This window comes from Leptidea sinapis, chromosome 15 (assembly GCF_905404315.1).
Source record: "Leptidea sinapis chromosome 15, ilLepSina1.1, whole genome shotgun sequence".
NCBI classification, from domain to species: domain Eukaryota; kingdom Metazoa; phylum Arthropoda; class Insecta; order Lepidoptera; family Pieridae; genus Leptidea; species Leptidea sinapis.
The window spans coordinates 8,223,202-8,247,514 of record NC_066279.1 but is presented as its reverse complement, the minus strand read 5'-3'; the positions used below and the strand labels follow the sequence as shown (position 1 = coordinate 8,247,514).

The 24,313-nt window shown below is 32.3% G+C and overlaps 1 protein-coding gene across 3 annotated transcripts in view; it reads left to right on the top strand.

Annotated features, from left to right (window-relative positions):
* The window catches only part of LOC126968458 (uncharacterized), a 252,731-nt gene that overhangs the window by 21,685 nt on the left and 206,733 nt on the right, over window positions 1–24,313 (top strand). The window lies entirely within an intron of this gene.

Sequence of the window (24,313 nt, the reverse complement as noted above, 5' to 3'; positions counted from 1 at the left end):
TTTTCCATATTGTATGATTGAATAAAATAATACTTATATGTAGTATGAAATATACTTTTATATACATTAGAATCAAAGTTACATAGATATACAATATACCGAGTTCTTGTGTCTTATAGTTATTAGTACAATTAAATTATTTCTGATACTTTTCAAGCCTAAGGAATAGTAAGAAGTGCAAAGGAACGGAACTTTCTCTGTTAAATGACTTTAGACACGTCACTCGAGACCTAGTAAATACTTGGAACTTAAGTATTTTGGGGAAACATTAACTCGACATATTGGCTTTAAGTATATTAGTTATCGCTTAAACATTATCTTTCTGGCGAGGTCTGAACCAAATAAAATTTAAATTTCCGTTAATGTTACAGCCATTGCAAAATACTCTTTGTGATTGAAAAGACTTGGCCGTTCAGTTTCTTGTATGTTCTTCTCACGAGCTCTACTTATTCCAAACATATGATAGATTTAGTAATGTAAAAGAAATATTTACAGTGATGGTTCGAAAGCGCTTAGTTTAAGCCTAATTGTGTAAAGTTTATTTGACTTGACTTTGTGATAATTCACAACATTATTAGATATTCCAATTTACGGGCTCAAATGGATTTGAGGGTTGAAACTTAAATGTATACAATATTTGTCCGGCGAAGTCTCCATTACTATTTGTTACAAGTATCAGTATCCCTTTAATAATAAATTTCATTAATTATTAAACCCTTTCAACATTTTATGTATTTTTAAGTACATTTGATACAGAGGCGTCTCTATTGGCTTATATATATGTATTATCTTCCTTTATACCTCTTAAAATATATATATTTAAGATGATTATGACACCTTTATCTTAAGAAGTAAATCTGTTAAAATATTTCTAAGCTTCTGCTGTTCTCTCGATGCGGCACATAAATTATAATTTTCAAACTCTCATCTCGATCTCTACATCACTGTGTATTTAAAACTTTGATGTTTTTGTGTTTGCACAATATTTCGCTTAATTGCTGTTTTAGTTTAAGTGTTGAAATATACTGTTAATTTATACACAGCATAACAGCTTCACTAGAACAAGCTTAATAAGCATGAATTGAAAAAATGCTATTATTATACGAGGCTGTTTCGGATTTTAAGGAACTTTTTTATGTGATTCCCCAAACCCTGGGAATATCCAATATCCAATTCTTTTTAATTTCAATTAAATAAGAGAATTTAATAGACTAGAATAGATAGAAATCATGCCAAATAATATTTATGTAACTATTATAGTTATATTATAATACATTTTAAACGCCCCTAGCGCTCTGATGCATCGTTCGCAAATTCTTGCATGATTATTCAAAGCAAACATAGTTTTAGGTATAAATAAATAAAAAATAGGATAACTACTATCTTTGTTCGGTATGAATAAGAAGACTAATTTGCAGTGGTGCATATCTATATAATATATAAATCGAATGTTTGTTTAAAAAAATATCAAATATCTTAATGTTCGTTACCGATCGTTTTAAAGTTTTAAAGCATTTGAACATCAATAATTAAGTTTAGTAGTATTAGGCATCGGTCCTATGCAAATTAGTATCGTACTATATTTGAGTACGGAGAATGTCTTCATGACAACGTGCAGGACAACGTAGGCTTGCTTCAACTGGTATATTATTATATATCTGAGCATGTAATGGTATTGCGTATATTATATTACTCACTAGATAAAAGGCATAAAAAGCATTTATTTTCTCAATTGATTCCTTTAGAATTCTATTTGATGTCACGTCTAACACTACCACCGTTTCGGAAACAAATGACGCTCTGAGAGAGAAGAGGCGGCGCAAGAAACTCTCCCAGCATACATTTTTTGCGCTCGTTTTATATATTGTACTGTTTTTGTTAGTGCTGTTATAAAATAATTATAATCTAGTCCCAGGCTATCCGATCACTGTGGAGTAGTAAAATTTACGACAGAACCATTTTTTAATAAATCATTCAATATTATTTATAGATAATGCCTGAACAGTGGCTGGGACTTTATTATAAAAGTGTATACATTTATCCTTAAAGGTATTATATATCTTATGTAGCCTATTAGATTTAAGATACCAATGGATCATTTCAACTCATCATAGCAATGACAGGGTTTATTTTATTTGGAGCAGTGGTGAAATATACAAATAGAGGTCAAAATCATGTTTTGACACAAATTTGTAAAATTATACAACAGTTTCATCCTATTCTCTGTGCAAATTTAACTTAAAGAACTCTTTCCAATCTAAATTAAAAGTCACGCCATGTTTTAATGTTTTTAATTAAATACAATATTATTTAAATAATACTTTTTAGAACATACCTCTTAAAAGACTAATATCAACGTTATTAGCTTTTCAAATCTTCAAAAAGCCTTTTACATGTTAGAATTACCTTGCATAAGCGTGATATAGGTCTAATATAACATTGGTTAATTAATTGAATATTACGTCGTGTTTTAATTACGTTAAAAGGGTTCAACCTTTATTAATTTATTTGAAAGCCAAGACTCACAAGCAGTAATAGGTACTCGTAACATTGAGGTAAAGGATATTATTACTTTAGAAAAAAGCAAAATATTAATCAAAATGTCGCTAATGTTCTCCAACATGATACATAGAATCTTTTTGTTCAATGTTTCCATTTTGACTGCTCACATCCTAACTTGTCAATAACTTTCTGTTGTGGTGGTAAATTTAAATAATAGGTGTTAATGTACGAAATTGCCATTTTATTGTAATAGGTACTTCGAATTGACATAGAACCTTCAATGTTTTCTTCAAGATTTTTGAGTGATACTTTTTTCACATGGTACCTATGTAGTTCTTCTTTAAAAAAATGTGCAACATTCGATTACCGATTTTCAGTTGTTTTTTGTATTCAGCGTAGACAAGAAAGATAGATACTTCGAAAATTCGAGTACGAGTTCCGACGCGGAACTAACGTGACAGAAACGTCGCAATATCAATGTTGAGTTTAAAGAGGGGAATGCTTATGAACGCACCGTACAATTTTGGTTTAAACACTTCATGGAAACTTTGATTTAAAGAACGAACCACGTGGACGACCGTCCACACAGCTGAATAACAGCCGATCTGAGCCAAACTTCCCAGGAATTAGCGGCATGGTTTAACGTTACATTACCAACAGATTTATTAATTTGCATCAAATCAATAAAATAAAAAAATATGAAAAATAGATGCCTCATGATGGCTGATCTGCAGAAAGAAACGCATGTTGAAACGTGTTGAATCGATACAGAAATGAAGTAATATTGGATAGAATTGTGACATGCGATGAAAAGTGAATTCTTTACGATAACCGTAAGTGCAAAATGCAATGGCTGACCCCAGGTCAAACGCCGCAACTACAGTCTAAAACAAGGCTTACCAATACATGTCTCAGCATGCTTATATTCACTATAGCTTTCTTCGATCTGGTCAAGCAATAACGGCTGATGTCTACTGTGCCGAACTCCGTACAATGATAGCAAAACTAGTAGTGACACAGCCCCGACTCATGAATCGATCTTCACCATTATTGCTCCATGATAACACGAGACCTCATACAGCATGAGAAACCGTTAACTCTACAGGAACTGCAATTAGAATCCATTCGTCACCCTCCGTATTCGACAGTACTTGCTACAACGGGCGTGATAAAAAGTTTTCTTCTCAGAAGGCATTAAAAATGCTTCCACACAGTTTGTCGAATCTAGATCTCCACAGTTCTATTGCAAAGGCATAAATGACCTTCCAATTAGATGGCCGCAAATAAACGAATTTCAATTTTTCAGTACAAATCGGCAATTTCATACTTTAGATTCACGATTCACTAAGTTTACGTTAGTAATATATATGTAAAAGATTTCCACCTATGTTTTGACTCAACAATATATCTCTGGAACCATGAAGCAAGAGACTTGAAATTTGGTAGTAATATTCTTTTCGCCGAGAAGAGGTCCACTAACAATGAAATTCCAGCCGTAAGAGTTTTTTTTATTAGAAACAGAACAATGTCTATCGGGCCAGATAGTAGTCTATATAATTGTATTGTTTAGCCCCAAATTAGACGTTTTAAGCCTAGCCTGTACTGTGGGTGCCAGACACGGATATATTTAATACATAAATACATAAGTAATATAAACATCGATGACTATTCACTAAACATTAATAGTGATCATACCAATGATTGCATCTATCGGGATTCACACCCGGGACACAAAGCTAGTCATTGTTACTAAGCACTGGGCTATGTGAGTCGTCAAGGATTAAGCCCCGCTTCTTGTAGTATTCAAACAGAATGATTTTTTTTTAATCGTGTTCTGGTGAGCGTACTAAATATCTATAAAAACAAAAATCAAAGCGTTCACACATGAAAAACCTCGGTAATAAGAGTAGGTACAACGTGGATTTTTTTTGTAAAATGTCTGATATACTTGTTAGTAGTTTCACACACATACAGTGGAATTCCCGTTCAATTGCATTATTTCTGAATAAATTTATAAATCGAAGTCCTACTTAAAAACATTGAATTAACTTTTGAGTTTGTCTTCGGGCAAAATTTGTTACGCGTTAAATTTTCTCATTTCATATTCTGATTTTGATTGAGATTTGTAGGTTTGTTAACGTTTTAGAAATAAAACAAAAAACGAGTTTTACATAAATTAATTAAAAATACAAACGATATTACAGTTATTATTACTATTTAATATTAAAGGAATCCTTTGTCAGTTGTTAGCAAAGTATTTAAAAATAAGTCCATTTAACTAAAACGCACGGATTCCAATTCATAACTTGAACAAGATATCAGATTTCAGCGAGTCACGCCGATTAATGAAACGAAACATTTGATTGATTGATTTATGTGCTCGATGTTGTTAGGATTTCTCAATAACCGACAAAAATAGAAGCTTTTAATACAAGCTATTTATTCGGATTCAAACAAATTATTACATAGGCGTTGCTTTTGGCGAATCAGTTTTGTGAAATTGATATATGATCGATTAGTTTTATTGTAATTTAATAGGACATATTTATAGCCATTACTCCCTTCAAACTAAAACATAATAATGCTTACACTACTTACTTCTTGGTAGGAGCCGACTTAGCTTGTCAAAATACCTATATTCATGTATTAATACCCAATGTGATGGAACTATCTAACTAAAAAAAAAGCTAATATGATCGTAATCAATAATGAAAAGTTTTTTGAAGTGAAACTTCTTTAGAATCGTTGTGATTTCAAACCGGATGCAACGGAAAAACGACAGGTAAGAGACACAAATACAAAAATGTGTAGGATGAAGCCGGCAAAGAATGAGACAGAAATATGCGTACAATTGAAGTGAAAACTTCTTTATCATCGTTGTGATTTGAAAGTCGATGAAACGAAAAAGCGACAGCAAAAAAAGCAGTCATATTAATTCATAATATTTATTTGACATAATGAGATAGGAAGAATAATACAATATTTTGGTACCAGGCGATCATAGTTAAACAAGAGATTGTCTTAAGTATGGCGCGAGTATACCTTAATATATTCTGACTCCAAGCGCACGACGTATTACTACATAGACACCAGGAGAACATATTATTATATATATTAGTGGTGGTAGGAATGTCTTTCATAGCGTTTGAAATCCTAGCAACACGTACCAGGAATTCAAATGCAGTTTAGACATTCATGCACCATGCAGGTTTCACTTCTGACCTGTGTACTTTGTACGTACGCATTTTTTTTTTATGAAAAATTAGTGACGAGACGAGCAGGACGTTGACGGTAGTATGTTTGTACACCCAATATCCTTGTGGGGAGTTTGTCATTTTTGCTAATTTGATATATATCTAGACTAACGTATAAATTAATTTTTTTTCTTCAATAATTGTTTAGGTTCCATTTAAGAAACTCAAACAAGATATAAGTAGAGACCAAGTATCAATTATATTATTATTTTTCAAACGAGAATAAAATTTCAATATGTAGAATATACGGCTGAGATAAGAAGTAAAAAAACATACAAAAAACAAAATACATTAAATTTAAGAAAGTCCTCCTGTTTTCGAAGGGAACAAACAGCTGCAAATATAAAAATCTTCTAATTTTTTATCTCTTATTCTTTTTCATTACACTCGTATGTAGCTGGGTAGGGTAAATCATTAACCAATATTCATGAAACATAAATAAAAATATGCAACCTCTACATAAAGTAATGTATTACTCTCACACACATTTTACCGGTAATACACTCCATATTATTTTAATTAGCCTACATACAGCTACACGCCAACGTATGTTAATTTAGTCCAAACCCAATTACAATATGTATTAAAAACGACCGCTAAAATAAACTATGTCAGTTCCATATTCCTGTTGTAATCATTCAAACTATTACAAGAAAAGATATGTGATTATATAAATCTTTTGGTGTTGAAATCATTACGTATTAAATCACATAACATTATAGGAAATATTATTTATTGTGCGCTATTAATATAAGATACAAACCGTGGATAAAAAAAGTCTAAATTACCTATGATCAAATGATATTTCGATCAAAATATCGATTCGCGTAAAGCCGTGTCGACGATACAACCTTATGCCAATTTTTTGTCGCCTTACATAAAAATCTGTATTGCTAAGCACTTGACCAATAGTTATCGTAAAAGTTTAATTGACTTTCAAATATCACTAAATAATTATCAATAAAACTTTTCATATTTCAGCTGTGATGTTTAATGGGTTCCATGTTAACTGACGAGGTGGTCATTACAGTTCGATTGAAGCGCCGATAATGAAAGTCGTAATTATACTTCGTGCTGTGACACGAATGGCTTTGTTCACAGACGTCGCGTGTTGTGGAATTAGTCATTTCACTCAGCGCAACGCAACTAAATGTCCCGAAATCAATATTTACCTAATTTATTTGTTAACAATAAGCCGATCATAATTCCATAGAAGCCTAAGCAAGTTTACTCTTACCACGGAGCCAATAGTTCGATCTTCGCCCGCATGAACCAATGTGTTTTAGGTTTTCGAATTATTTACGTCTATGAGGCCCGTAACCCTCTTGTCATTCAACTGTTACTACTTGATCTACTTCGTGATCACACTTTTTCTACAAATATGAAAGTTAATTAAGCCTAAGTTGTTCCTTATATATGAATTATTTTCCTGTGAAATTCCTGTCAAAATAGATCCAAGAAAACCCTACAATAGTTTTAGTAATTATTATGTTTTTAGTAAAAAATCTGTTGTATACGTGACAAACAGACAATTGAGTTTTATGATACATTTATCATGATATATGTAAAGCTTACTATAACATAAATGACCTTCTTAGTGATTCCACAGATTGGGAATGGAACGACCGCCCTCAGGCTATTAAATAATAAGTTTAATTGTACAATATTACTTTGTAAACATATTTTTTGATGAAAAAAAAGTCCGCTGAGTTTGTTGCACCCATTTTTCTCAGGTCTGAGGCATTCTGACGACCTGTATAGCCGAGTGGTTAGCGATCCTACCTACTAAGCAACAGGTCCCGGGTTCGAATCCCGGTAGGTGCAAGTTAGCAAGTGCAGTTATATGATGAATATGGATGTTTGTTTCCAAGCCTTGGATGTATTTATGTATGTTTATATGTATGTATGTATGTATGTTTAAGTAAGTATATTGTATTAAATATATCGTTGTCTTGCAACCCATAACACAGGCTATATATGCTTAATTTGAAGCAAGATAATTTGTGTAAAAAGTGTGTCAATGTTATTATTTTTATTCTTTTTGGAATGGGTTATAGTTTTCGACTTTCAATAAGTGATGTCACATCCTATTTTGAATAAAAATATTTGAAATTGAATATATTTAGAATTGATCAAGATCTTCAAGTAAGAAATAATTGGAAAGAAGAAATTATTGAATTTGGTAACCCATACAGTATGCAATAATGCAGGGAACATGCAAAAAAAATATCCGGCAGTGCTTCCAACAGATTAATATCAAAGCATATTCGAAAAACCGACTTCAAAAACTAAAAACTATAAAATAACTTAATAAGGATTTAATATAATACACCTCTTATGCAAACCTAACACCTTTTATATTAATAAAATACTATTATTTGTATGTGCCACCTCTTGATAGTTTTGAGGTCGGTGCCTAGCCAAATGTAATAGTAGGTACCTCCATCCGCCACGCGTGACTTTGACCGGGATAGGTTCGTCTAGACTCTAGAATGAAACAACCCAAGTCGACAGAAATCGTTAATAATTATTACAACTAGTCAGCTGTTTTTAAAATTAAGTTTTATATTGTTTAGGGCTTGGCACGGCAGAAATAGGTGCCGTTGTGGTACCCCTAACCTAGCTGGCATCCTTTTTTTTGTATATATAAATAAGACCCACGTAATAGGAATTGGTGAGCCAACCGCCCATGGACATCCGCAGGGGTAAAGACACTTGCCAGCTTTTAAGTTGGGACTTTGTTTTATGTTTGAAGTCCCTAAAACGTATCGATTCGGGAAAACCGCAGCCTGTAATCTATTCCACAAAGTGGCTGTGTGAGGCAAGGAGTATAGCTGTTATCATCGAGTATTATATTATATTTTTTTAAGTTTGTAGTATTTTCTTTGATTAACGCAAGTATTACACATTTAAATAAAACAACTTTTTAAACGATTAAAACGGGTATAATTGTAACTGTGATTTTCTGAAAACGTGCTCTAGAAAGGTCACGAAACGTCAAGTTTCAAAAATCTTATGTAAAAACACATTTACCATTACCCACGTTTTGATACTTTAAATAGTGTTTGATTAAATTTGTTAAGTTCGGTAATATTTGTTGTATATTATATGCGATAGATACACAATCTAGCTAATTATGATTTAATAACCCATGGAAAACATAATAATTGCTACAAGTGCACTTTTTAAACTCAATTGAATGTGCAAATTGTTCTATTCAAACGATGAAAGAATATAAAGTTCTTATCTATTTTATTTCAAAGGCCAAGTGCTAGAAGCCGAGGTGTTTTGCATAAGCACCGTTTTAACCCAGCACTAAAGTGGATACTTAAAAAGTTTTAAAAGTCTTTGCATACCAGCTGAAAAATGTATGGAACGTTGGCGCGGGAAGATAATGAGATGCTAAAATAGACGAGTTAACATCGTCAATGTATAATTTGACACATTTCGTTCGTCAAACTAGCGGATATCGGTCAAGTTTGCGCTTCGCTTATAAACATCTCGTATTTCTTAATTAAATTCAACCAGTAGATAAAAACAGTCCAGAAAAATCTTTTATAAATTACTTATGTAAATAAATTCTTTGATACAAATTTAATTTGGATAATCATTCATACAAGACTGAAAATACGTTTCTATTTTATAGAAACTATATTTACTTGAACGTTTTAATCTAGTTTTTAATTAACTGTATTCATGTTTCAGTTTTTATTATTTTTGTTAAAGAGGCGGTTAGTTTAATTAAGGTTTTAAGGCGTGGAATAACGTTACTGTAAATTGGGTCATTCACTTCAACGTCGACTAAAATAATAAAAGTAAAATTGATGCCACAATATATAATGGTGGAATTTTATTAAGTTATTATTATTCTACTGTATATTTCTTTGGACTTCATTAAACATTTTTTTTCTTCGGTTAGAAGTTTCAACTTATTTTTTCTTGTTTTTTTTTTACCATCTTTTGGTTGTTTTGTTTGATTTTTGCCTCACTAACTACGGCGCAGTTCAGACCGAAACACAGTAATGCTTACACATTACTGCATAAATAATGACGGCATAAATAGGCGCTGTGAGGTGATATGATTAAAAATTCAAGTATTTTAATCTAATTTTATAGCTGCTAATATTTTATAAAAAAATAAAAATATATTAAAATGTGAAATGCTGCCTGTACGAGTCCTTGCTGATGGTTTGCATAATTTAATGTGAATGAATTGATTTACAAGTATGAGACACCATCATTCCAAAACAGTGACAATATGATCAATATTGGACGTATCACAAAACCACCTGATGCGTTGCTTACCTCGAGTAGGATCCGATCAAACCCGATTTCGTTTCCCACTCTAAGACATTTACATTGGATTGGTTTTTAATTACATAGACAACGAAGGAATAGATTTTGGTTTGGACCTACCCTGACGTCTTTATACTCAAACTTTATATACATGAGCTTAATCTATATATATAAAATTGAATTGCTGTTCGTTAGTCTCGCTAAAACTCGAGAACGGCTGGACCGATTTGGCTAATTTTGGTCTTGAATTATTTGTGGAAGTCCAGGGAAGTTTGAAAAGTTGAATAAATATGAAAGTGTTCGGAATTAAATAAAAACAACAATTTTGTTTTTCCTGTGATGTGTCCCCCGTCGTCCGATATTTGTTTTGCATGGACATATTATATTTTATAAGAGAATTTATTGACGCATAATTTGACAGTTCTGCTGTGAAACAATTTCATTACAACAACAGGAGCATATTTAACGAAATAATTCTTGATGTTATGATATATTATTGAAAAATTAATAAAAAAACATTATTTTATTTATTTTATACAGAACAACGTTTGTCGGGTCAACTAGTTATATATATATATAAATAATAATAATATGTTTTTATGGTTTCTTCAATTCAGCCGTTGTTATATATAATAAAATTCAAAGCATGTGTAGGTTTTTCTACGGAAAAGGAGGACAAACGAGCGTACAGACCGTTGTTAAGTGATCATCGCCGCCCACATTCTCTTGCAACACCAGAGGAATCACAGGAGCCGAGTCTTATCGTTTGAGTATATATATATATATAATACTTCTTATCCTTTGAGTCACAAAATGGCCCAACGGAAGACCAGCGTTGGTTTTCAAACCAGCAACATGCTGAGTTGGGACCTTTTTTTGAATCGTATATAAGTAATAGAAATGTTCCAGTCTTTTTTTTTGCTTGTTTATCAATATTAAGTTTATATTTATCTTTTATGTTGTCTTTGTATACTACTTACTTATACGTTTCAAAATAAACATTTTTCTTTCTTTCTTTCAAATGATTTGTAAAACGATGAAGACGTAAATGTTGACTTAAAAGCACAGGCAACGAGTTTCTTACCACTTCTCATTAAAGTTCAAACTTTTTCCAAAGTGGCGGTAAATTTAAAAAAAAATGTAAACTTTGACATTAATCAGTGTCATTTTCTTGACCTACATGAATAAAGTGATTTTGGCTTGATTTGACCGTCTTAGATATATTTTTACACATCATATGCTCTACTGTCGATAGAACGCCATGTCAATTGAATTACTGGCGGTTGTCACTGTTGTCATGATCTACAGATGTTTTAATTAATTTAAAATAAATTGAGTTTATAGTCTATTTCTGTCATCAAGCAGTAATGTGTTAGCATTACTGTGTTTCGGTCTGAAGGGCGCCGTAGCTAGTGAAATTACTGGGCAAATGAGACTTAAAATCTTATGTCTCAAGGTGACGAGCACGGTTTTAGTACCTACCGCTCAGAATTTTAGATTTTTTCAAGAATCCTTGAGCGGCGCAGCATTGTTATGGGCAGAGCGTGTCAGTTACTATCAGCTAAACTTGCTGCTCGTCTCGTCCCCATCATCATAAAAAATACCATATCTAATGAAGTATTTGTAAAGAAATCTTTATATACAAATAACATTAAAATTGCTATTATTTCTGTTAAAACCGTATTTATACATCTAGATAGTCACTTGCTGTTAGGCAACACATGACAACAGGGCAGGTTTATTACTTTAGTGTGCATGACAGCTACGTCTTACGCTTGCGATATATTAGTTACTTTGTTTTGGAGTATATGTATTGGCTAAAAATGGAGGCTTACAGTGCGCCGTTATTTTATTACGGCATGACGACAGCTGTCACAGTCTATCTAGACGTGTAAAATATCTTAAAACATGTATATCTGTGCACGCGATACAAATGCCACAACGTCAGTCATCATCTGTTAGTAGGATTTGATATATTTCATAGCATCATTCATAGGCAATATATGTTTAAAAAATATTATTATACACTAGCTGACCCGACAGACGTTGTTCTGTATATTATAATAAATAAAATAATGTTTTTTTATGAATTTGTCAATAATATATCATAACATCAAAAATTACTCCGTAAAATATGCACCCTGCTGTTGTAATGAAATTGTTTCACAGCAGAACTGTCAAACGGTGCGTCAATAAATTCTCTCATAGAAATTATGTATGGACACATCAAAGGACAAACTAATTTGTTGTTTTTATTTAATTTAGCAGCAGTTTCCTATTTATTCACCTTTTAAACCTTCTCTGGACTTCCACAAATAATTCAAGACCAAAATTAGCCAAATCGGTCCAGCCGTTCTCGAGTTGTAGCGAGACAAACGAACAGCAATTCATTTTTATATATATAGCTATATGACAGGGCAAGGCCAGTCATTTGGTCAGGATCCTCGTTGTTGTACATTGTTGTGGGAGTTTAAAACGACAGTGAGTAAGACACAGTCTTATAAGCACACGTTATAATAAAACAAGCAAGAAACGTTTCACTTCACAATGATAGTTTTAATATATCATGTAATAAGAATAGTGTTCCCGGCATGCGTGTACTATACAACCACCTCGCTTGACAGTTGTTCCCTGACTGCTCGGCGTGCGCCCGGCGACCGCTGTCGCCGCACTCGCACCGCACGCCGAGTACACCCGAGCTAAGACGAATACCGAATCATCTTCGTACTCTTCTTCATATTCTTGTTGCGTCGTTCTTGAATACGGCATATCTAATATATAAAATTCTCATGTCGCGTGTTTGTAGTTAAACTCCTTCGAAACGGCTTGACCGATTCTCATGAAAGTTTGAGTGCATATTGGGTAGGTCTGAGAATCGGACAGCATCTATTTTTCATCCCCCTAAATGTTAAGGGTGGTTTTAATTTTTTTGACATTTTTTTTAAATTTGTTTAATTATGAGTCAGTATTAAAAAATACATACAACTTCAAATTTGCACCCATCTACGATCAACAGTTACAATAAAATCTATGCGGGTGAGTCACGAACTATCACTAATTGACATCAAATATTAATATAACGAAATCGAAACCAGTTCATGTATTCATGAGATTGTTATCACAAAACCACACGTTCAGCTAATCACTAACTAATAAGCAAATAAATGAAATAGCAAACGTTTTGGTAATCAGACTTACTACCTTCATTTCTTGTTGATCTCTAATTAGTAATTCAATTCAGTATATTGAAATGTATAGTTAAATTTCGGCATTGTAAGGGAAAGTTGACATTTGGTTTTTGGGTGAAATGTAGACTTTTTTTTTAATATTCAACTTTATTTTGTGTTTATGTTGTCATTATAGGCGATATTTTACCAATTGGAGGTTTCTTTGGACACACGTTTCTTGCCGTGAAGTAGTAATATGCAAGCATAATATATAGACGACGCTTGAAGCCCAGTGGTTAGTGACCCTGCCTACTGAGCTAGAGGCACCGGGTTCGTATTCCGGTAGGTACAAACATTTATATGATGAATATGGATGTTTGTTTCCGAGCAATGGATGTTTATATGTATTTATGTATGTTAATGTAAATATATTGTATTAAATATATCGTTGTCTTGTGCCCATAGCACAAGCTATGCCTAGTTTGGGACAAGATAATGTTTGTAAAAGTGTGTCAATTGTATATTATATATAATATTATAATTGTGTTTTGGATTCAAGAACGCCGTGGCTAGTGAAATTACTGAGCTAATGAAACTTATCATCTTATGTCTCAAACGAACGTAATTATTGTGGTGCTGCCTAGAATTTTGGGTCTCTTAATCCTGAGCGGCACTTCATTGTAATGGTCAGGGGTTAACATACGTCAGCTGAACATCTTAAACCTCTCCACACTTTTTCTTATAAATTATTTTTTTATCAGATATCATAATTTATTACATATGAAGAAAATTGTTAATATTTAACAGTTTTAATAATATAATTACAGTAGAATATCGCAATGTCAAAGTCTATTATTTTTTTCAATCAGACCATTACAGGTACTCTTGAATGTTACACATTAATAAAAATAAACAATATTTTTAAAATACTTATGTACCGATACCCTATGTGAAATTTGCACTTTTAGTTTTTCACCTTTCAATTGATAATGTTATTAATTTGTCATACCTAGTGTAACTTATGGCTGCTAGATATGGGCAAATCAAATGATTTTGTTTTTAATTTTTAGGTAAATTATATTCAAATTGATATATGTAATTTTTTGCATACAGCTCATTCATTCAGAAGGCAGATTTCCTTAAAGAAGAACGAGCATGCCCCACACGAGTCGAAAAGTCAAAAAATATGTAAATTAATTAGTAAAAGCACAAGATTTATTAAGTACACACATATAGTACAATACAGGCATTATGCGAGAATTTTATTAGCTATAATATAAAAAAATATAATAACTTTAATTACTAAATAATAATAAAAGAAATAAAAAAAACATGAAACAGACTTACTGGTGACAGGATCATCCAGCCATCGCCACCTTCGAACATATTTTAGAGAAGGGAACGACCCACCCCACATTTTTTTTATGGAATAGGAGGACAAACGAGCGTACGGGTCACCGCCGCCCACATTCTCTTGCAACACCAGAGGAGTCACAAGAGCTTTGCCGGCCTTTAAGGAAGGTGTACGCCCTTTTTTTGAAGGTACCCATGTCGTATCGTCCCGGAAACAAGGAAGCTCATTCCACAGCTTTGTAGTACGAGGAAGAAAGCTCCTTGAAAACCGCACTGTGGAGGACCGCTACACATCCAGATGGTGGGGATGATATTGTAACTTGTGGCGTGTCGTGCGAAGGTGGAATTCGGCGGCAGGAATCAGGTTAAACAGCTCTTCGGAACACTCCCCGTGATAAATGCGGTAAAAGACACACAATGAAGCGTCGTCTCTACGCAATGCCAAGTGATCCAGCCGCTCACAGAGCACTGGGTCCCCGACAATGCGCACTGCTCTGCATTGCACGCGGTTAAATGGATCGAGCTGATACTGGGGTGCGCCAGATCAGAGACACGGCATCCTGTGGAAAGAAGGAGGCTTCACTAATAAATGCCCTAACTCACCTCTTACGACACCAAAACCCATGGGCTTGGGACTTCCCTATTCTTTTTATGCCCCGGGGAAGCACAGGGCAAAGGACCAAATAAAATGTGTTTGAGTTTGACGATATACATATTGTTATGTTTAATAGTAAAAACAAACATGTCTATTCATATTCTAATGTAAATTAACTCTTTCACAAAGCAAAAAACAAAACAAGTGTCTATTGGAAAAAATGTTAAATGTATTTATGAAAACAATACTCCATTATAATTCACGTTTCACGTTTCAATATTCAATTTATAAAACAACTCTAAATGAAGTATAAAAGGTTTAAGCAATGTGCTAGTTAAATATTTAAAACCAATTTTCTCAACTTATTATATGACAAACCATTTTTAATATTTCTGTTACCTATAAAAAAGGAGTTACCTGAATAACTCAAAGATTCCGTCAAAATATTTATTTTTTTACAATGGGATGAATTTGAGGACATTTCACACGAAAAAAAAAAACAATTTAAAATCAGTCCATGAAGACTGCGTGACCATTGCAGTAACACGTTTTCAAGGAGACTTCGAGGAAGGTCGGATTAATTAAATAATTTACAAAAAAGATTAACAAAAATATATATATATCATTACACGCGTTTAAAAAGTATTTTATTTAAATGTGTAACAGTAAGTAATTTCTTTGATAAGCACGAGTTATCAAAGAAATTACTTTGTTCATTCATTTAAGATTTATCAATTTATTTTAATAAATTATATTTGGCGATTGAATTGTCTAAAAATACTCCAGAATAATGAATTGATGGATCGTAAACTCGCACATCGATCAATCGAGATGAGACAAAAGGTACGGTTTGATACTAAATACGTTTCCCATTGGATAACTTTATATTACTTAATATCTTTCAAAAAATTCATTAGATTGCCATTGCGTAAGTATCAAATATCATAAAAGGATTTAAATCTAACGCAAAAATAGGATTTAAGGTCCTTGACTTTTTACCGAGAAGTATTAAATTAAAGGTCATTAATATGTGTGTATGTTTGCCAGATTTTCTGAATTTTATGAAACAATTTCAATGTCCTGATTATCAGTTATACAGTCTATCTCAAGGAAAGTCCTTTGATATTTTCTGTTAAAATCTATGGATGAAAAAGTTGTGAATGAACAATAAAATAAACATTTGAAATTTCAACTAAGACACAAAAAATTTTTAATATAATTTTAAGGCCTTGAGGAATCGAGAGGAGCTAGGTTACCACTCTCGCACAAGATCGCCATTGTTTTAATTCAGAATTAGAAGCATTTTAAATTTATAACAAACATAATACAATTTTCTTTATAAAAATAACAAAACTGTGTCATATTAAATAGTATTGGTAAACAGTAATAAATTTTTATACAATTGTCATCTAGACTGAATTATTGACATGGCACCAACTGTAAAAAATAGGGGTACTTTGGTGATTTTTTTCGCAATGTCTATTAAAGATAGAAATGTATAGAAAAAATAAATTTACTTCTCATATTCTGTAGAAATTATATAACTATTTTTTGTAATAATAAAAGCTTTATATATACCGGTAAGAAATGGTTTAAATTATGGGCTATTTTGTCGGTTTGTTTTGTGATAGCGTCCTTCATTGGTCACTGAGTATATTAAATGCATTCGACGCATACACAACTATATAATAATAATGAACGACATTCTAATAATGCTTTGTCCAACGTACCATGTGTATTGGTATAGGGATGTGACTTGGGGCCTAATTGCGATGACATAACGTACACTCCACTTTGAAGCGTACTATTATTGTCTTAATAACTTTAATGATAACATATTATTTATTAATTGAGACATAAATGTTTCAAAAGACATGTCGTGTATTAAGATAATAGAAAGGAAGTACTATAAATGTTTTACCAACAAAATCTCGCTCGGTATATTCTTTTAATGATATTTCACATTAACTCAAACAACTCGGTTAATTTGACCAAGTGTCAACATAATGGGTGTCTGTCAACCTACAAATATATACTCTGAAGAATTAAACCAGTAACTAATATATGATTTGTTTTTGTTGGATGCAGTTACTAAATAAGACAGTAATAGCGATCATCATGTTCACGAAACATACTTACACAAACAATGAATTCAAGCTCTAAAGATTGATGCGTCCAATATACGATAATTAATATTTTTACAGTTTATATTTTATTACTTTTTATGAAATATTTGATATTATTTAAGCACGATTCATATATTGCATGCAGAATTTTACAAAATAATGTATTATATATATAACAGCTATTGTAAAATACTCTAATGATTGTAAAGAGTGTTCGTCAAATTTATTGTATGTTATTTTCACGAGCGCAACTTTTTCGAGCATAATATGGTAAGTTCAGTAATTAAAAAAAATGTGACTTTCAAAAGCGCTCAGCTTAAGCCTAATTTAATAAAGTTTATTTGACTTTGACTTTGAAGATAATTTAAATACTTAAATTTAATTCATGCCTGTATCACAATAAGTTAGTCTGTAGGATAGGTGCTTTATTGCGTAAATAACTAATTAAAGAACTAATTCTTCCCACCACATTGTTCCCAACAACTCTTAAAAATTTCGGGATTAAACGTCGAAACTTTGTAAGGGATACATAAATGTAAATGTATCCCTGGCAAAGTTTCAGAAAATCAAACTGATTAATTGTTGAAAAATTTTGATGTAAATTATTGTAATATATTTTATTCCAAATAGCAGTATATATATCTATTATACATGATATTAATAAGTACGTTGAAAAATTATGAAATACTTTATTGAACTATATTTTAATCAAATAGCAGTATAGATATTATTCATGAATAAATTCATCAACTGGCAGTCAGAAACTACCCGATCATGCAAATAACTGAAATAGGAAACGTTTTGATAATTTATCTGAAAGTCCCTCTCTTTGATCTTGAATTAATTATTCAAATCACAATATGCCCGCCTAAGTTATCTCAGGTTGCTTCAACGGAGAGAAACTTGTACAGCGGTGTAATGAATACATATAAATAATACATATAAATTAAAATATAATAATACATATAAATTACTAAACTAAAATGGGAATTACTTCATGGAGTGCAGTTTGGTCCAACTTGAGATATCATAGTACTAGATTTCGATTTGGGACCCATAATTATTTTTATTTTCAATATTTGTTTTGTATATACATATTTTCTATGAGAGAATTTAGTGACGCACGGTTTGACAGTTCCGCTGTGAAACAATTTCATTATAACAACAGGGAGCATTTTTTACGAAATAATTCTTAATAAAACATATAACGTCTGTCGGATCAGCTAGTATAATATTGGGTTTACAAGCGATTTTACATAATTAATATTTTCTCTCTTTCTTATTTTTTGTTATTTTCAAAGTTTAAGTTTCTTTAAAAGAACAAAGAACATATGTAGTTATTTTGTGAAAATCATCCAAATGTTATCAGTTTTATTGAGTGTCAATTACGATAAGATTTGTCTTCAATCAATCAGCAACTATTCCGTATGTTATAAGAATCACGTACATCCCATCATTAATGTCAATAAATTACGTGACACGTTGTTTGTCCGCGATGGACTCTTAAACTAATGAACGGATTTAAATGGGTAATACTTCATGGAGTGCAGTTTAGTCCAACTTGAGAGATAGGATAGTTTTTATTTCGATTTGGGACTCATAATTATTTTTATTTTTAATATTTGTTTTGTATGTACATATTTTCTATGAGAGAATTTATTGACACACGGTTTGACAGTTCTGCTGTGAAACAATTTTATTGTATTCAACAACAGGGAGCAATGACGTTCTATACATAATATAGAACGTCATTGACAGGGAGCATATTTTACAAAATAATTTTTGGTGTTATGAAATATTATTGACAAATTAATAAAAAATCAGTATTTTATTTATTATGCACAGAACAAAGTCTGTCGGGTCAGCTAGTGGTTAAACGTGGTTTGAACTACTCTAAATTTATGCCGGTAAGAGTGATTTCAACCTTTTAATGTTAATCGATATTTTATAACAAACTCACGTCGAAACTTTCGATGTTAATGCCTTGATTGTCAGTTAGCACAAATTGTAAATTTGCCACAAATAATAACGAATGGTTCTTCAATTAATCGATTTATTTTATAATATTGTTTTCAAATTATACTCATACGATACCACTGGGAGGCTCTTTTGCACAGGATGCCGGCTAGACTATGGGTACCACAACGGCGCCTATTTCTGCCGTGAAGCAGTAGGTAATGTGTAATCATTACCCTGTTTTGGTCTGAAGGGCACCGTAGTAAAGTCACTGGACAAATGAGACTTAACATCTTACGTCTCAAGGTGACGAGCGCAATTGTAGTGCCGCTCAGAATTTTTAGGTATTTCAAGAAAGCTGAGCGGCACTGCATTGTAATGGCCAGGGCGTATCATCAGCTGAACGTCCCGCTCGTCTCATTCCTTATTTTCATAAAAAAAAATACTATTTGTTTTAAATTACTGTGGAAATAGAAATTCTGTGTATTTATAATCCTCCGTGAAATGATATTACGACGCCGACAGCTTATTAACTTGAATTTGGGTGGAGATATAGGTAAGGTAAAATGAATATCTTTAGATACGGAATTTTTAATAAAGCAACCGAATAACTCATACGTTTTATCATTTGATATTGAGCTTGATATGCTTACAACGGCTAATTTCTGGTCGAAGATATTGTTAATCAATTTTCAATAAAATTTAAATTCATGTATTTTTAGTATATTTTGAATCTTTAATTCACTTCTTCAAAGTCAAAAATGACCGCCCATTCAAAAATATACTCAAATATGAGAAGAATGGCCGCGAGAAACCTAGTTATATAGCCTTAAACCTATATCTACCTAATAGGTGATGTCAATAAAAAAATGGGCTATGTTATAGTAACCTTATAATGAAATAATCGTTTTTGAAAAACTATTTTGTATTTCTTAACACATTTGTTTTGTAAAACAATCATAGTTTCTACAAAATCTGTCAGCTGATCTACCTACCTACATGATAATATCAAGAATATATTCAGAGAACACTCACTATGATTATTACTTTATAAAATTATATTATTGAATCTTAAAGGCAAAGGTTTGAAATAGCACGAAAAGCCACAGCAAAATGATGGTATGAATATCGGCTCAAAAATATGAAATTGTCGTATCTATGTCAGTTAGCTGTCTAATCTCTTTACCCGCATATGCTAGGAGCATATGCTAAGCCTATTAGCCAATCCTTGAATATGGGGTATGGCGAACTAAGTCTATTAGCCAATCCATAACTAATAACAGACTTTTCATCTTTAGGAAGCGATACGATCCAGAACGTTTTGTCTTCATATTATCTTTGTTTGCGAGTTGTTTATTAGACGACACGACTTTGGTGTCTTCAAAAGCAAGTACACCTTCCTAAAAGGCCCACAACGCTCCTGTGATTTCTGTGGTTCCTGTGTCTTCTAGCTAATTAGCCTAAGATTTAGAATCCACACAAAGAAACAACGTCTATAAATAACGCCAGGTGATCTAGCCGTTCACAGAGCACTGGATCCTCTCAACAATTTAAGCTGCTATGCGTTGCACGCGGTCAAATGGATCGAGCTGATACAGGGGTACGCCAGACTAGAGATGACAGCAACACTTCAGCCCGATCTGCGGTTTGTAGAGCGCTTGATTGTGGGGCGACTTGAAGTGTACACTATTAATCCCCTAGCTTGGAGGCTTGGAGAATTCTACCGACGGTTATCACAAAGAATCGGGTGACCCGTACACCCATTTGACCTCTTCTTCCATAAAAAAATTCTCACTATTATGAGAAGATCCTGCCACCATGATGACGCTTAAATTCTTACTATTTCCATCATCAACTATTGCCATAAAGAAATGTATTTTCAAAACTTATCTTTTGAAAACAATTTCGTAAAGGATAAGCTTTAAAGATCATCTCTATGTTAAATATATAAGTTTATCTCACATATCCTGAGGTAAACTGCGACAATACGTACTTAACACAAAGTGTATACTACGAGAAGACGCTTTCTGGGTTAATTTTATGCGGAAAAAGCTCGTTGACGATGCACTTAACATTATGCTTGGGACAATTTTTAATGAACTTTAGACACTCTACTTAATTTGTTTAACTTTCACCCTATTTTCGTGACAAAGGTGAATCTGTGGGTTCATAAAATGTTTGTTGGTTTAGCTTTGGATTTCTTCGTAAGCCTCGTAAATTTCGACATGAACCTTATGCCATTGGCCAACTTTTTCGTAACTTTGAATCTTACAATAGACTGAGGAAAGGTTGTGAAATTCTTAATTAAGTTTTATTTTTTACGTCTTTGTTTTGATAGCACATTGCAAAGGAAAGGGGAATTATAACCTTTACTTTTTATTTTAAAAAAACCTTACTTAATACAATGTACGTTTTTATGTTTTAGAAAACTTAAAATTTCCCAGGGTAGAGTACGGAACTACAGAAATTTAAATATGAAAGATTTGTAATTCATGAGATAATTTCACTGTTGTGTGAAGTAGCGTAATACGTAATGTGGTTGGAACAATAACGAAGTCCATACTATCAAAACCGACAGACAGTACAATTCCACATTCACTACTCATGACCGAATAACTGTGATGGCAGTATTTGCCAGGATGAAAACTGAAAATACAATTACTTGGTACATTTATGAAACCTATACATCTATTACATACAACGAGTGCTTATTTTCACTTCAACTAATATTTATAACTAAAATACTTTTCATAATTTCAACGTGCTTATTTATATTTCCATTGATATTTTGTAGAACATTCATTGAGTAATGAATGAAGAGCAAAAGCTTCCAACAATGCCGTATTAAATTACTTGAAACAAATTGCCTCTATTTTCCATGAATCGTTCTTAATGCAGAGGAAAATTACTCTAGTACTTTATAAGTATTAAATTGGTTTCATTTAAGACTTGCTTACAGCATTAACGGCTTTTGACTAGTGTACAAATAAGTTTTTGATGATTTTTTTTAAAGCCTCCTTGTTAAAACTCCTTCAACTCTAACTTGAATTCTAACTCAAGATATTGTACGTGTTTGAATCCCCAGCCGAAAAATCATCAGGCTCCCGTTCGACTAATTTAAAACCTTGTTCTAAATATTTTTGAAGAGGAATAAGCTTCCTTAGACACGTTGGGCATTTTTTGAAATTGGAGTAAACCTTGAGACACTGTTGCCGTTAGCGTCACCCCTATAAATAAGTATGTCCATATATTGTGTATGTATGTACATAGATATAAAAGAACGTTGACATTTTTTGACTTCGGAATAAATCATTGAACTAGCATCACTGTTACCGTTACCAAAAACACTTCACTGCACAATAAATATTTTCTGATGATTCAAAAGATTTACACGTAATTGTTCAAATTTTCTCTTTTGTTGACACTCCTCAGTGCCACTGAATATTTCATTTGTAAATGCATTAAGATAACAATAAATCCGGTCAATTTCGTCTATCACTATCTTCCGTTTTTATTACAGTGCTGAACATAACACTGCTCCGGATTTTTCAATAACCAAAACTTTAAGCAGCGTCCATGTTACGCTCATCACTGTCGGACATAAGGTGTTTAGTCTCATAAGCTAAGTAATATCACAAACTACGGTAGCCTTTAAACCAAAACATATGGGCACATAGTGCAAACAGCTGCTTAAAAGCAGTAAAAGTCACCGTAGTAGATTAACTGGTTTTTATGGAAGAGAGAAACAGCCACGCGCGTACGAGTTACCTGATGTTAAGTGATCACCGCCGCCAACATTCTTTTGCAACACCAGAAGAATTACCGGAGCGGTGCCGTAATTTTATGAATGAATGAAAACTTTATTAATAACAAAAACAAATTAATTAAATTAAAAAAATTAACAAACACCGCTTAAAATTAAATTACATAATATTTAAAAAGAAAAGAACAATTACCTTACAATTAATACAGTTATTACAAGATGTTATTTTAAACAAAGTAGTATAGAAATCAATAAAATGCAAAATAAAAAATAATTATCAACTAAATGTTAGTAATTACAAATTAGTTGTCTACTTAGCTTACCGCAGATACAATTATATTAATGAAGGATTTTGTAAAAAGTACTTTTTTAACGATGACTTATATTTATTTTTATTTATATATAATTTTTGAATCTCTAAGGGAGTCTCGTTTTAGTATAGAGGAATGACGTAGTTGTTTGCTCTGGTGCCATATATATTTGTAGATTTAGGTAATTTAAATGACATGTTTGTTCCTGTAAATTGTCTTAGATGAGGCAGTCTTTGAATTTCTCGAAGGAATTTTGATTCATTTATTTCTGACAATATACGGAATTTCACTTTACCAAAGACATTTATAACCTTGCAATGTTTAAATAGTGCAAGGTCCGTATTTTCTTTGTGTTTATAGAAATAATTTGGAAGGATAGTTTTAAGAACTCCTTTTTGTAATTTGTATATATCCTCTAAATATGACTTGTACGTCCTTCCGTAATAATATGTATACATCATAGAAAAATACAAAAGCAAATAAAACATAAAAAAGAAAAAAAATGTATACGCGCTTTTTTTGAAGGTACCCATGTCGTATCGTCCTGGAAACACCGCACAAGCAACCTCATTCCACAGCTTGGTTGTATGTGGAAGAAAGTTAAAAGAATGATAAAAATGCTTTCAGAAGGCTGCACTCGAAAATGTATAAAACATAACTATAGTTTCAGATTTCAACTTTAGTCTATTAAAGATATAAAGAAACATAAATGAGCATGCAAATTACTTATTTTCTTGGAAAAGGCTAAAACATGATGAAAAGAATGTAGAACAGAAAGAGGTCGAGTACGTTCACAGTTCGCAGAATAGAGCTCTCATTACATCAAAATTTCAACACAACATGAAATCTACACAGAAGTTGCAACTTGTTACCACAATTACGTTCGTTAAGTAAATTGCATTATTTATATCATGGTGTTTTATTTATGCACCTCTTGCAGCACATATTTTGTTTTTAAGTGAATACATATCAAGGTACTCTGAGTATCTT